Raw genomic sequence first — 16,545 nt, 5'->3', positions numbered from 1 at the left:
GTTGAATGAAAGTTCAGTAAATTAAACAAATGTACTGTTCACAATGTGTAAAGTAAATTGAAATTTAGCAGATTTATTAAAACATCTGTCTAAAGAATTTTATAAAATCATATATTCTGAACCAGGTGAAAGAGATTACTTTTCAATGTAGCTTGTAAAAACACAATTTTTATTTGAACAGTAAGAGAAAATAGTTTAAACACTTTATAACAAAGTAAAAAAGCATTACAATTAAGTTTATACATGATTACTGTCTAAAGTATGTTTGTAGTCAATTTTGAAAGAAGGCTTTAAATTTTCAAACAAGGAATTGGTAAATATTGAAAATCGATTATTTTTATTTTTAATGGCTATAATCAAAATTTATAATTTTCCCTTTTTTAAGATAAATACTATGGTAACTACATGAACTGAAATGTATCTAATGAAAAGCAGATGATGTGTTCTTAGTTCTTTAATTTTATGCTGAGACTAGATGGGAATAAGATTCTTATTTCATATCTTCACATAGCATCTTGAAACTCAAAAACTAATCCCCAGTCAATAATGTGTGCTCCATCTATAATGAAATACATATATATCTAGATTGATGTAGAAACAGAAAACCAATTAGAGTATGCTAGAAGCTCCACAGTCTCCCCACAGATAGTTCCAACTGGAAAAATTCCACCCATACCTCTAGGCCAGCGGTTCTCAACCTGTGGGTCGAGGCCCTTTGGGGGTCGAACGGCCCTTTCACAGGGGTCACCTAAGACCATCAGAAAACACATATATAATTACATATTGTTTTTGTGATTAATCACTATGCTTTAATTATGTTCAATTTGTAACAATGAAATTTGGGGTCACCACAACATGAGGAACTGTGTATTAAAGGGTCGTGGCATTAGGAAAGTTGAGAACCACTTCTCAGGCTATCCTATGATCAGAGGTTCTTTTGGCTTGGAGGTGATAACGATAATGTGAAGTTTTGGGCTCCACACTGGAATGTAGAAAGTCAACAATACACATCAGCATCGTTCCTAGCTTTCCTGTCCCTGGGATGCTGGTTAGGAAAATTTGGAATGTACATATCTGATTAGCTTAGGGGTAATGAAATGTGGAATGGGCATTCTCTAAACATCTCAGAAGTACCAGTCATTGAGCTACTACTGTCTTAACCACTTCAGAAGTTTCTAGGTAAGGTTAAATAATGAATATATGGGATTTTGGATACACAGTTCCCTGTGACATAGCCAAAGGAAAAGAAAATGGTAGGAAGGAATAAGAAATGAGATAAAAATACAATTACAGTCTTGGATAAAGAGAAAAATGAGATTCTGGGGCTCCAGTACTAATTAAATACATTGTTTATTGCTTTGAACATGAGTGCTAAAATATTAGTAGAGCAAATTAATAATTTTTCTCTTAATACTAAGAAATAGGTGACTAATGCAGCACTTCAGTTAATGGTAATAATAATTATAATTGAATTCCTAACATCTTTGGAGAAGTGTGATCCATTTGAAAATGTTCCAATGTTCTTTATCCAGTACACAATCTTTTTTACTAATATCAGGATCATGATGAATGTCAAAGATACCCAGCTTTGCTAACAGAGGCAGCTATTGTGCTGGAAAGAACACTGGAAAAGAAATTGTTAGGTTCAGAATATAGCTCTGGATCAGTCACTCTCTGGTTGTTTGGCCTTGGACAAGCTACAACCTCTGGTTTGGTTTTCTCATCAGTAAAAATGCCAACTCTGAAAACGTCAGTAGCATTAGGTGATATAAAGTGTTTGGAAGATCTCTGAAAACTGTGAAGGACCATACCAATGTAAATTAGAATAAATTCATGTTCAAATAATTCATTTTATTCTAGTTATTCAGTTAATGTCTATACCAACCCTTTAGCTAACTAGAGGCCTGGTGCATGAAATTCATGCACGGGGTGGGGGGTCCCCTCAGTCCAACCTGCACCTTCTCCAATCCGGGACCCCTTGGGGGATGTCCAACTGACAGCCTAAACTGGCAGTCGGCATCTCTCTCACAATCCTGGACCGCTCGCTCCTAATTGCTCACCTGCCTGCTTGCCTGCCTGATCACCCCTTACTGCCCACCCCTGCCAGCCTGATCACCCCTCACTGTCTCTGCATGCCAGCCTGATTGCCCATTACTGTCCCCCTGCCGGCCTGGTGCCCCTAACTGCCCCCCTATGCAGGCCAGGTCGCCACCAACTGCTCCTTCCCTGCCAGCCTGCTTGCCCCCAACTGCCCTTTCTACTGGCCTGGTCACCCCCAACTGTCCCCCCGCCCCCCGCCAGCCTTGTCACTCCTCACGGCCCTCCTGCTGGCCTGGTTGTAGGCAGCCATCTTGTGAGGGCATGAGGGTTAATTTGCTATTACCTCTTTATTATATAGGATAATCAGGAACAAAGAAGATACATTTTGTTGTGCCTATTGAGTGGCAGGCATTGACTGTACCAGTACTCAACCCTCTGATATATATATAAGGCCAGAAGGACGTCTGATCTAATTAGCATATTATGTTTTTATTATGATAGATAGAGGGGGGGGTCCCTCAGCCCGGCCTGCACCTTCTCACAATCTGGGACTTCTGGCTCCTAACCACTCACCTGCCTGCCTGCCTGATTGCCCCTAACCACTTGCCTACCTACCTCATCACCCCTAACCACTCTGCCTGCCTGCCTGATCATCCCTAACCACTTGCCTGCCTACCTGATTGCCCCTAACCACCTCTGCCTTGGCCCCAGTCACCGTGGCTTCATCTGGAAGGACGTCAGAAGGTTGTTCATAACTAGCATATTATGCTTTATTATTATAGATACTTCATATGATAGGTGAGAGAAAAGCTAAGTGAGGTAAAGATTACATAGCTAAGGTCAGAATTTAGGCCTTCTTGATTCCAAAGCCTTTATTGTTTGTTTTTTTTATTGCCACAGTGCCTCTAGTTATCCATTCATTATTCATTTAAAGTCAGATATCCCATAGGTATATACTGAAAACTTCCCATGTGCTAGAAAATGCCATGATGAAGAACTTGACTTACCAGAATGCTTAGTAAAAATAATGCCCAAATTTCTAGTGTTTTGCAGTACGTTTCCACATATGTAGGCCCAAGAGGTCAAGTATCTTGTGAAGCTCACATGGAAAGTTAGTAGTCAGCTGAGTCTCCAGAGCTCAAGTGCAAGTCCTTGGGCTCTGAACCCTGGATCTTTCTATCACGCCACATGGCAAAGGAACGTAGGGTGTGATGAGGTACACAGTTATCACCAGATATTTGCATTTTCCTTCCTTCATTCTCCAGAGGGCAGCAATTCAAAAACTTTATCAAATCCATTCTGGATGTCAAAATAAATTAAATTTGTGTTCTTTATTACTTGCCTAGTATGACTCATCACTCACTTGGGTAGCTGAAACAGTGGCTGAGGAGAAGTTTGATTTATTTTATCCCCAGAGCTAGATGCTACAAATATATTCCTGTTCCCACCTACAATAGCTGTTTTTCCAGCTCTTCGGCCACTTTCTATAGCAAAGTTTTCATTTTAACTCTTTTAATTAAACAAGAAACTTGCTTTTTATTTTTAACTTGCGTGTAGAACAAGGCTTCTAGGAAATAATACTCTACTAGTCAATGAGATAGAACTTGTTAAAATGGTAAAATACAATTTAGCAAGTATTTACTTAGAACCTTTCTTGTACTTGGCACTGATAATAATGGTTAACATTTATCTCTTTTATTATGAGATAAATCTCTTTTCATCATCTTACTTAAACCTCTCAGCCATCCTCTGAAGTATTATCATTGCCACCTGACAGTCAGTAACCTGCCCAAGGACACACAACTAGTAAGTGGTGAGTTTGAATTTGCTCTTAGTTAGTACAGTACTGAGTTGATAGCCACAAGCCAATTTCCATTTAGCAAATTGTACTGTGCATCTATTCTGTTTAATTCAAGTAACACTTACTGAGCATCCACTGTAAGTCATCAACTGACTAAAGATCTAATGAAAGAAGGTGAATACTTAAGCCGGTAATCTCAACGCAAGGCAATCAATGCTAAAATAGACGAGGCTATGGGAAACCAGGAAGGGCACAAGTGCCTGACTTAGGAAGAAGATGGGATACTGAGCTGAATATTGAAGACCAAGTAAGAACCAGCCAGGAAAAGAGAAAAAGGGGAAAATGAGGATAAACAATGTTACAGGGAGAGAGATACCGATGGAGTGGGGATACAGGTGAGAGCTTGAAGAGAGCATGATGTGTCCAGAGAATGACACAAAGTCTCCTGTGGCTGAGATGTGGTACCTACAGGAGAGTAATGAGGAGGAAGGCAAGAACTCAGATCATCAAGGGCTATAGACCCTAAGGAAATTAGTTGTTCTTGGTGCACCTTACTGTGATTTGCAAAAGCTTGAACAGATTCATAATATTAGCCAAAAAGGTCAAAGTTTAGATAGCCTTTTCTTTAGTTCTACTAATCCAAAGAGGTTTTTACAAAGCATCATATACATATGTAAAAATATCACTTCCTGCTTGGCCCAGTAGAACACCCAAGGGTGGGGGTGGGGCTCCATGTTCTGTTTTCTCATTAGCTGGTCACGTATTTTCCCTCCTGATGACATTACTGTCACTGCTAGAAAGAGCATTATTCACTAGGAACTGAGGGACTTCAATTAGCTCCCCAAACGGTGCAGTCATCAGTCACAAAGTGTTCCTGGTCATTATTCACCGGGACTGGTCAAACCCTCTGATCTCAGGATGACAGGGACAGTATTGAACGCCAGTCCTTGGGGCTTCAACCCTCTGCCCTCCTGCCCCCTTTGTAGACAAGATTATTGCTGCTGCTGCTACTGCCTGGTTTGCCTGAAGAGATACAGAAATTCTTTAGGGAACAGAGAGATAAGGACTAAGGAAGAGATTCCTTAAAAACTCTCCAAAGAAACCCAACCCTACACCTGACTCAAGTGTAATTATTTCATTCATATTGAATAGCAAAGGCTGCTTTTCAATTAGGAGTTTGAGTTTTTTAAGGGAAAGAAGAAACTGAAAGCACCTTTGAGTTGTGCTGTGGGTAGGGAAGTAAAACTTCAAACGAACGACATTCTGGCATTAATCCTTTTCCAAATTAATTGCATATTTCACAGTTTTTGTAAAGATTTCACTATACATATATTCACAAAATCTACACAAAGACATTTTCTGTCTTTTTAAAGGAGGGAGAGCTCTACCATATATTTTTCTTAGAGGTTTTATTACTTGCATTTATAAACCAAACAACAATTTTTCTGCTTTGTGCCTCATTCAAATCTCTAATTATTCTAAAAAAGGGACAGAAACCCTTTAGCTATTCAATGCAGCCTCTGGTTGCTTGTCTTGTTAAATCCCGATCTTTCTAACCTGGGTGGCTATAAGCAATTTGTCTTAGTTGGTCATCCAAAGCAAACATTTTCAAGTATTAATCTCTTCCCACTGATTGAGGAATTAGCAATGGAAAGCCTCAGAAAATGCCCTCCATTTCCTAACAGAGGGAAAATCCCGACTTTTTCAGCATTATTCACCAAAATTAGATAAATCCAAATAGCCCTTTGAATTATCCAGAATAGGTCACACTTATTGCAAATGCCACTCTCTCCTGCGGACGGCCTCCAGGGAGAGATGAGTGTGATGGTGCCCATGGCTGTTACAAGTATGATCATCAGAGTTCTTGGCACAAGTTGCCGTATCTAGAGATTCTTCCTAAAAGGTGGGGCACACCGCTTCCCCTAGCATCCCAGTCCCAAGCCCGCTTGTTTGAGCTCCCGGCTCTCATAGCCATTATGATGCTCCAGTGGAAGGAGAACAGCAGCGTTGATATGTGAGAGAGGACTGTTGGACAGTGTTTTCTTCTGCAACAAATCCGATGGTCCCAAAGCCCAGGAGCTCTTTGTTCTAATCACGTTATGTCTAAGTCAAGGGAAGTAGGAAGAGAAATATTGATTCTTAGAAACTTATTATGAAGGTAAATTCTTTAACAAGATGACCTCGCAGGAGATGCCTGCAGTAGAACAGAAAGATTCTCGAGGCTTTGGGTGCATAGGAACAGACCACCTTGGCAGTTTAAAGCTAGCAGCAAACATTATCATGGTTGAAATGCCGTGCCGGCCAATGGAACCAGCGTGCATGGCTTTCCTTTTCAGGTGGCACGTATCTAGCTCCCTTAGAGTTGGACAATAACTGAAAGTTCTTCCAGGTCTGCTTCTGAAAATAATCAGGCATGTAACCAAAATATGACATCTCAGCTTAGATGCAAAGATGAGAATGAAAGCCAAATCCAGTCACCCAATCCAGGGAACCAAAACCAGGGGACTTGGCAATGAGGCGTAACGCTATGACTCTCGTTGCTATCACCTCTGACAGTCAATAGTACAAATCAGTCTGAAAGCAAGCTCTCTCCTTTGTGTCCAGGGGTAGGTTATTCGGAGTGCACCTAATGGATGTCAGGCAGTGGATCCATAGAAACTGAAACTGTAGGCAAAATCAGCACTACTCTGCTTTAAACACTTAAAATTTCCTTGGCTTATTTTTCATGGCACTATATGTTTGTGCTGGAGCCCTGAAGCCATCTGCACAAATGACAGCAAAGACAGAGCAATCATCTGAAAAAAGGAGAGCTAAAAACACTAGCTTTTATTTACGGATAGAAAAGCAAATATGAGGTGTAAACAACAGAAAAGGGTATGAAATGTACAAGTGAAAATGAATTTGTTCCAATTTGGGGGTCTCGATGAAAATTCTGTAGGCAGGGGGATAAGGTATTAGCAAAGATACTCCATTTAGAAACTTAAAATAAAAACAAACGGGTCTTTCTTTCCCAAATATTCATACACACAATAAGCATTAGATTTAGCATCACCTAAAACAGAAGCTTTTAGACCCTCTTCATGAGCTGGTCCATTTGCTCTTCTCCTACATCCAGAGAATGAATTCCGAAATGTGTAGGAATCTAATCAGGTGTGGCTCATAAAACACCTTATGTCCAATTTACGATAAGCACTACTCAGCTTTGAAGGGGGAAACAGCCAGTCAGCTTCTAATGTTCCCACGAGAGAGCGAATTCGATCGTCTACCAGGTAGTCAATGAAAAGAATCCTGGCAGATTTAGCGCTTACAGGTGTTGTAAGACAACTTGATATATTCAAATCAAAGTCATAAAAAAAGACAAATGAGGAGGGAATTATTTCCTCTCAAAAATAGTTTGCACCTGCAAAAGAGCTTATAGCAGGGTGTGCCTTGAGTTTTCCGCTCCACTGATGGATTTAAAGGGTAACTAAGCATTCGTAAAATTTATAAAAAATTTTCAGAAATGGCTCTATTGTTCAAAGTGAGATTTCCTATAGCTTAAAGCTTTTCTACCCATCCTGCCCTTTGATCCCTATACAAGCATTTCGTGCATACTTCTGTATTCTGTAACCCGGGATTGTTTGCCAGGGATAGATGTGATGAACTAACATGTTCAGTTCTTCAGGGCACCAGACCCCTCTGCAAATTTGAAATTGCCTTAGACATAGAAGCAAACCTCAGCCTTTCACAGGAATAGTGAATGGAATAGAGGATTGAAATCCATAACTAATCCCCCGATGTCCAAATCCTTCACAGCCAAATATGAAACATTCTGTAAAGATTTCCATGGATGCTAACACGTGGAGGAGGAGGCTGATTAACGCCTGATGCCTTCTCTCACTGACCTCTCTCTGCTGACAGCAACAACAGGCAGGCAAATGGTGAGGGAGCAGGCAGTAAGGCCTGGGAGCAGAGACACACTCAGCCGACTGCATAATTAGCTCCTAAATAACAAGGAGAAGACCATAAACAAGACAGAAGCAAGCCAGAGGGACTTTACTTCCATTTAGCAATGATTTCACCATGCCCGCAGCGTGCCGGGAGGACTACACCTGGGCCTGCCTGGTCCCCTGGATTGTCTCCAAGGCTCCCCATGACAGCCATCGCATCAGGCTGTGTCTCAGAAGCTCCATAAAGCTGCAGAGACTCCCTGAAGCTGCTGCGCTGCAATGGAAAGGATTCCAGGCCCTGTTCAAGGCTGGACTTGTAGCTGAGTTTGACCTTGACTGTACTTCTTCCCTGCCCCATCTATGAGGCCCCAACAATCCTTCTCTGGGCTGGTTAGCAGGGCCAACGGGCTAGAGTTGTCATTAAATGGGATCACTTCTGGGGCCACACCTTAAGCCTGTAAAGTGCTATATTAATATAAGGTTTATTCCGGAGGCTTTAGAAAATGAGATAGCCATTCAAGTAATGTCAGTTGGACTGTCCCTTCCAACAAACTTCCCCTCCCTTTATTCTATCCCACCTTCCCTACCTTCCTCCAAGAGCAACGACAGCCTGAAGGGGAGTATGTTGTTTGCAGCCAACATTGAAAAGATATGTGGCCGATTTCTGCTATACGGCTGAATTGCTGGGAGAATTCCTTTTAAAATATGATTCTGTCTTCTATGATCAAATTCAGTGCCACCTAGCTCCTCCCAGAGACTCCTGGGTGACTCTGTAACAGTCAATCTCTGTGCACAGAATTCATATATAAAGTCAAACTTTTCAATAGATAATACTTTTTTTCCAAAGGTCATATATATGCAAAAAACTGAAGGCACTGAAAGTAAAAAAAATAAAATAAAAAGTGGGTTTAGAAGTATGCTTGAAACTTCTCCATGTAACTGATTACCACTATTTCAGTCCTGATTTGAGATCTAATTTTGGGCATCAATTTTGGGAATATAGATTGAAAACTTAACTTGAACATTTGACTTTCCAAAGTAGGATTGTACTGTGATTCCCAGCTCTCAAATATTGCATTATGTTTTGGTATGATTGCTTATTGCTACATTGTCCTTGAATTATTACAGGATAAAACACTGAACACATATAAAATTATTTTACTCTGTTCCTTCCTTAATGAGCTGAATCAATTAGAATTTGATTCTTTGTTGATTAATATGTTATTCACTCAACAAACACTTGTGCAAATTTACAGCCTGTTCTGGGAAGACAACTCAAAAGCCTTTGGAGGGCATATGGTTCTGTGATGATTCATAGTATATGTGATCCTCCGCAGTCAAGGATCACACTCAGCAGACTGCATAATTGGCTCCCAAATAACAAGGATATTCCTTGGTTTTGAATATCCACTATATTCTTATCAACATTCACTTCTCCCTCTAAAAATGACTATTTTTACCAAGTCCCATGAGATATGAAGTCACTTATAAAGGTGTTAGGATAGAGAAGTATAGGTGACATGAGGCTTCCTGCTAAGAAACAATATTGATGGTGTGCATTTTACATCTCATGGGACTAGTTTGCAAGGCAGGGGAAGAGATTCATTTCTCCAATTAGAAATGAATTCACATTAATGACATATTGAAGTTATCTGTCATTTATACCTTAATATAAAAGTCTTAAAATAATAGCTTCAATTATAAGTATTTTTAAATAAGTACTTACTATGTGGTGGGCACTATTATAAATGTTTCCTAGACAGCTGATCTCATAATAAGAGTATCCAACTGCAATACGCATGAGAGTTCTGCCCCGATTTTTAAAAATGTCACAGCACACATAGACCATAATGTTACACTAGAGTAAACGTCTGCAGCTGCTCATGGCTGGAAACCACTGTCTTCAGAACCCACCAGCCATGCTAAGAACTAAAGGAAGAAATCAACCCTAACTGGTTTGGCTCAGTGGATAGAGCGTTGGTCTGCGGACTGAAGGGTCCCCAGTTCGATTCTGGTCAAGGACATGTACCTTGGTTGTAGGCACATCCCCAGTGGGGGGTATGCAGGAGGCAGTTGATCAATGTTTCTCTCTCACCGATGTTTCTAACTCTCATCCCTCTTCCTTCCTCTCTGTAAAATATCAATACAGTATATTTTTTTTAAAAAAAGGAAAGAAAGAAAGAATTCAACACACACTTTTTCTGGCACACTGGCTGGGAATGGCTGACTTGAGAAGCTGAGATTTAATTTGGCAATTGTATAAGACAGGGAATTTTGGAGCATGACGTATTTAGAGGAAGTTGGAAGACTTTGAACAACCAGGGGTTAGTAAGAAGTCTTAGATTCTTTTAATCTGCCTGAATATGAAGTGAGAGGATTTTTCTTCATTGATTGTTAGGGTGTTACTAGTCATATTTGAAAAAGCCACTTGGTTCTGGTACTTAGGGGGAAGAGCCTATAATTTATGAAACTATATAAAGCCTATGTTTAAATACAACATGTCTACGATGTAGTTTGGACCTATTGTCAGTGCCCCCTTCAAATCAACCATGGACTCTTCTGGCAATTCTCCTGGGCATGTCTTGATCTCATTTGAGAGGAGGCCAGTAATCTGCTTTCATCAATTCACCTTCCAGAGTTTCATAAAAGAAATAAGTGCTTGTTCTGCCCTGGGAATTTCAGTTTCTAAATAAACACTGTAGTAAGTCATTGTTTCTGAATAAAAATGGTTGAAAAATGATTTTGATGGGCTGCAATGTGAGACGCTCTGCATTCTTTTAAAGTTAGTAATGATTTTGTTCATATATATGACATTTTCTTCTACTTGAAAAGTGTTTTCTAATAATTTATTAGTTTCACTCCATTGAATGCTTTTGCCCTTTGATCTCCATGGTTCTTATTATAGGTACATTCTTCTATTTCCCAGTAGTAATTGTTGTTATGTTAAAATCTTTCCTTTCTGTTTTAATTGACAATTCTTTGACCCAAGAAGCCAGAAGTCATTTACAAACAAATTACTTTTTAGAAACCCATCAGGCAATAGCCATTACCTACCATTTACAGATGTAGATACTCCATTTACAAATGTAAATACTAGAGTCACCTGAGAGTGCTTCCTCTTTCAGGTCATGTTCAAATACATAGTAGATGTGGGAATTAAAGTATCTAGTCACTGTAAATATCTTTCTTAAATGATAAAGAGATAGTGAGGTGGGGAAAGTACGGGAAGAGAAATAGCCCAATGGAATTCTTCCAAATTAAACCAATGCATTGAAAATGCCCTCAGTCTCACTAATTACATATTTGAACCCGCAGAATAACTGAGTTTAAGTGCAAAATTTAGAATATAGAGGCTCCTCCACTTTTGGCAGGTTACACTGCAAAAGGCTGGCACATCCTTTTTTCCACACATCCAGAAACTGGACACTTAGCTGATTGAGAGTAGAGGTTCTGTAAGTGCTCATCAATAGCAAAATGGATGAAGTTGTGGTACATATATACAACCTAATATTACTCGGCCATGAGCAAAGAATGAAATCTTGCCATTTACAACAACATGGAGGGACCTAGAGGGTATTAGGCTGAATGAAATAAGTCACAGAAAAACAAATACCATATGATTTCACTTGTATGTGGAATCTAAAATACAAAATAAATGAACAAATAAAACAGAAACAAACTCATTGATACAGAGAGCATACACAGTTGCCCAATGGGAAGGAGTCAGGGGATGGGTAAGAAAGGAGAAGGGATGTACAAATTGCCAGTTATAAAAACAAGGTTGTAAAAGCACAGCATAGGGAATATAGTTAATAATATTGTGATAACTATGTATGGTGTCAGATAAGACTAGACTTATCAAGGTGATTACTTCATAAGTTACTTAAATGTCTAATCACTATGCTGTCCTCCTGAAACTGATATAATATTGTATGCCAACTATAATTGAAAAATCTTTTAATTAACTTTAAAAAGGAGTAGAGGTTCTGGAGTCAGAGTGCCTGGGTTCAAATCCCACTTACCACTTTGTGACCTGGGCAAGTTACTTAGTCTCCCTTTACCTCCAGTTTTCTCCATTTGTACCATTTGAGAGTTCATAAAAAACTGTGCCTAAAGGGCAGCGGCTCAACTATTAAAAGTTTAAAAATGGATCATTCTCATCTTTCATTATTATTGTTATGGGTTCACTCAGCGAGGTAGACCACCAACTCAGAATTTAAATTTAAGAGCCTTTATTAAGCTGGCCAGCTGACTACAGTTACAGCACCCTGCCAAACTGCAGCCCAGACTACAGGAGTCACATTTGGAGCAGAGGCCAAACTGCAGCCCAGACTACAGGAGTCACATTTTATTATTAAATTCTGTGGAGGCCCAGAGAAAAATGTGTCTTTCAAATTTTGGGCCCCCCATATGGAGGAAGCTCTCTTTTTTTATACTCAAATTCTGGGCCCCCCAATATGGAGGAAAATCTCTTTATTTATACTTTTTCCAGTCCTTTGTCTCCCAAATTTGGAATGAGACTTCTGGGCCTTCTGAGAAAGAAGGCCTGGGTGCTGGGAAGGGGCCATGAGACCATATCTCAAGGTCTGGCCTGATGTCAGTACCTTCCTATCTATGTGTTTTAGGAACAGACAGCACAGCATGACCTGTCTGGCCAAAGTGCCAGATATGCAGCCCAGCACAATTATCTTCAACATCTATTCCCAAAATAACTGAAAAATCTGTTGGAATAGTTGCCTTCTACCTTGATGACTGCCACCTGTGCCATGGGTATTTCTTGGCTTTGTGACAACCAGCCCCGACCCTATGCCCCCAACACAGTCTAACCCTGAGCAAATAGCAAAGAAGACCTTGGACCTATGGAATCTTCCATGGCTCATGGCAAAAAGTCACCAGGAGCACTTTTATTGTGGTTTGATTCTAAAACAAACTGCAGGCATGCTATTGAACTTACATTAGAATATTAAGGATTCATATTGGTTCCAATATTCTGGCCACACACACAAAAAGGTTTCCCTCTGCCAATCACTTTCTTGTTCTTTATCTACAGAAAAGCTCAATATCTCCAATTGAGAATTTACTCTAGGACCACATTCAAATGCTGCCAAACAGCTAGCCCTACCCCTACTTCTTGGCTTTAAAATAGCCAGGGGCCCAATGCACCCACCACTTCTGCCCATGCATCAAAAGGCTTACAGTCCCCAGGGAAGAATACTAAAAGAGGCCTTCTTATATTTGATAACAACTATTTATTCCACTATAGAGATGTAGAAGTGTGAAAATATCACTACACCCTTATTGATGCAATGGATCTTCTCCAGCTATCCCTCAGCCCAACACTGAGTCATCAAATGTTACTTTTAGTAACCCTAACATTAAAGGAGAGAAATGTATTCTTGGCATCCAAATACATTTCTCCTTGTCTTTTGTAAATAGTGATTATATCTCGTTAAAAGCAGCACTATTCATGCTATTATACAGGCACAATATGGTTACCTAATGGCCATAGAAAACTGCATATCTATAGGAAAACTTTCTCCAAGTGTTATCTACTTTACAAACAAACTTTAGGGAGTGAAATTACCTTTAGACTAGATGCAACCTCAAAGATTCTGTCTTTATTGCTTAAAATTCCAGTGAGGTCAGAGCATGACTTTCCTTTGAGGTGGGCAGTCCTAGATGTAGACCAAGATACATCACCTGTTTGTTTCTCAACAAGCTGTGGCATAGAACTGTCCATGTGGTTTTACCACACACCTTTTACTTATACTGGCTTTTCCTCTTTATGGGTCTGGAAAACACTCAACCATCTTTCAATACTCAACTCAGGCATCTTCAGCTCTGCAAAGCTTTTTCTGACTGCCCTCCACCCAACTCCAGTAAATGAACCTGACCTTTCCCTCTATTATACTTTAATTATACTCTATTCATCTATACCATTTTATGCTTTTATTGCACTATTGTGGTCTGCCCTAGAATATGAGCTCTGTAAAGTCAGTGACTACATTTGACCTGGTTTTGGCATCTTCAGAACTTAATATAGATCTTCATAGTAGGCATTAATAAATATTACAGAAAATTCTCTCATTCTCATATTTCCCATTATTTTATAAAATAAAAACATCTATTTCTGATATATGACCTCTCATCATACATATACCTTTTTAGCATTTAAAAATGTTTATCTCTATTGTTTTCATTTCCAGAAGTTCTATTTAATTCTTTCAAAACCTATGTGGTCTCAAATTTATTATGTTCAAGACTTGGGTAGCTAGTTTTCATTTGTTTTTATGTCTTGACTCTCCTTCATGGTGATTCATTTCCTCGTGTGGTTTGTAATTTTTTAATTTGTGAACTCATCTTCTGCAAAGCCTATTTTCCCCCTGGAGATCCTGATTGCTCTAAATATGGAGAAAAAATAAAAGACTTCAAGTCCTTTCAGATGTGTTTTCACTAGAGATTTGAAGTCATTCAATAGCCCCAAATCAGCTTCTAATGCTAATTTCGTGGTTTAAGTTTTCCATAGCACCCTGGCAGGATAAATTCAGACTCAACACCTACATTTGGCACAGCCCAGATGTGGCTTTAAATTTCTCTTAAGCAACTCATCCTTCTTTCCCCAAGGCCTTGGACAAATAGTGAGCATTATTTCTGTTTCTCTGAGCTGGTAGAAAAAGTTTTTCGTAGATCTCTTTAGACAAATAGCGCAGCTTTTTAAGACTTCAGGCTTTGTGCACAGAGTTCTTTTTCAGTTCTCCAACCTCATATAGATCCAAGGCCATATCTCTGGTACTCAACCTCCGATTCTGGGTACATTTTTTATCTGAAACTCACTTGGGCAAGTGATATTCGCTCCTACTTAACTGCTCTGGTTTTAGTTTCCCTCTTAATTCTGTTACTTAGGATTTCCTTTTTTTCATTATTTGAGTTAAGCTATGTACTAAATAATTGGTGGAGAAATATTTTTTCCAGCACTTGAATTTGCATCCTTGTCTTCTTCATCTTCCATGTTGTTGAAAGTTCCTCTTCATATTTTCAGAATCCCTTCACAGACTTTCTCAAGTGATCCACCTAATAACTCTCAAGAAAGATTAGCCAGGTAGTAGGTCCTCTTATACTAAGTAACTCTGGAGATTAAAATAGTTTAAGAAACTTACCTCAATGCTCATGGATTAAGTTACCTTACCAGTTTGAAAAACTCAGGTCTTCTCGTTTTAGCCGAACGCTGTGTAAACTGAGGCTCATGGATTCAATCGATACCGAGCTAAGGCAAAGATGGACTTTGGGCAGGTCGTCCTGAAAGATAACCACAAACTTGCTCTTTTGTGGGCTCTAGACCTAATTTATCCCCTTGGATCTTACCTTGCTCCCCTTTTGTGAATTTCTACCACTCTCAAATACACTAAACAATCTTTTCACCCAGCTATCCTGTAAACTGTCCTCTCAAACCTCATGAATTTACCCAAATCTATCTTTGTCCATAGGCATCACTCTCCCATGCCTAATCAGAGTGAAGATGTTCATCTCTACCCTAAAACTTTCTGTTTTAACTGTATCCTTTTGTACTCACACATCATTCACTCACCCAGTGAATGGAGGGAATCAGCAATGCAGGTCAAATTTAAACTTCAAGAGAATAAAGGAAAGACTTGGGGGTCTACTAAAGAATTATATGCTCATCATAGAAATTGTGTGCCTTTTCTGTCTTTGTTGACCCATATTATTATACTCTAGACTTTTCATGGGGTGAAAACTATCTTGAATGAAATGTGTTTTGAGATGTCTGAGTTCCATGTAAAAATAACAAGGCCATACATGGAAGACATGTCATGTTATTCACTTGCAATTGGCCCCTTTCAACACACCCAGACCAAGGCCATCAGTACCCAAAGAAAGCCAGATGGAGGAACAGAATCCTAAATCAGAGAATTCACTTGGCTCACCTACTTTCCTCTACTTCAAATCTTTTCTCTCATTGAATCTTCTTGGATCCTGAAATATTTGACTTTGTACCTTGGCTTTTTTTTTTTAGACTTGTTTGGATTTAGTGAGTTGCCTCCAACTGTTCTCCTTGGCCCTGACTACAATCCCCTTGGAAACATTCTGAAAATTTGTTGTGACCTTGAAAACCTCAGTAGAAAATAAGCAACATGCTGTTAACTGAAACTCAAAGGGCCCCATTCCCATCTTCTGCACAGGGAGGGAGATCAAACCCTTTTAATTTTTGAGCACCAATGAAATACTGATAAGATAGTACAAATGTAGACATAAATCCTACACCAAACATTTTATTACACATTCTGAATAAACTAAGAACAAATGGCATATCGTCACACTAGACTGAGGGAAATTCTGTGCCTACTGCCCACAAAACAACTCCTAAAGCCAATCAAAAGTCTTACTAGCTTCATATTTCATTACAAGCAGAGGAAAAAAAGAAAATATTTACAAATGGAAATCAGAACAGGCACTCCTGAGTATTAGCTTCAAAACATCTTGTTAATTTGTTCACCTTTGCAGCCTCCTTGCCTTTGGTCATTGTATGTAAGGGAAATCTATGCAGATGCAGTTGCTTTCTGGAATTTTTGTGATGTTTGTGCCAAAATTGAATGCTTAAGGTTATCTTCTTGCTGAAGATGACACTTGTCACAGCATGATTGCCAGCAACCCAGGAGAGTTAATGCAAATAGTTTCATAGTATCATATCTGAGGTTACATTAGTGTCACAGTGCATTGGGTTAAATATTTCTAGCATGTTATATCTCTGTTTTTTTC

Source organism: Myotis davidii, unplaced genomic scaffold (genome assembly GCF_000327345.1).
Source record: "Myotis davidii unplaced genomic scaffold, ASM32734v1 scaffold185, whole genome shotgun sequence".
NCBI lineage: Eukaryota > Metazoa > Chordata > Mammalia > Chiroptera > Vespertilionidae > Myotis > Myotis davidii.
The sequence above is the reverse complement of the archived record's forward strand: the minus strand, read 5'-3'. Positions refer to the sequence as shown.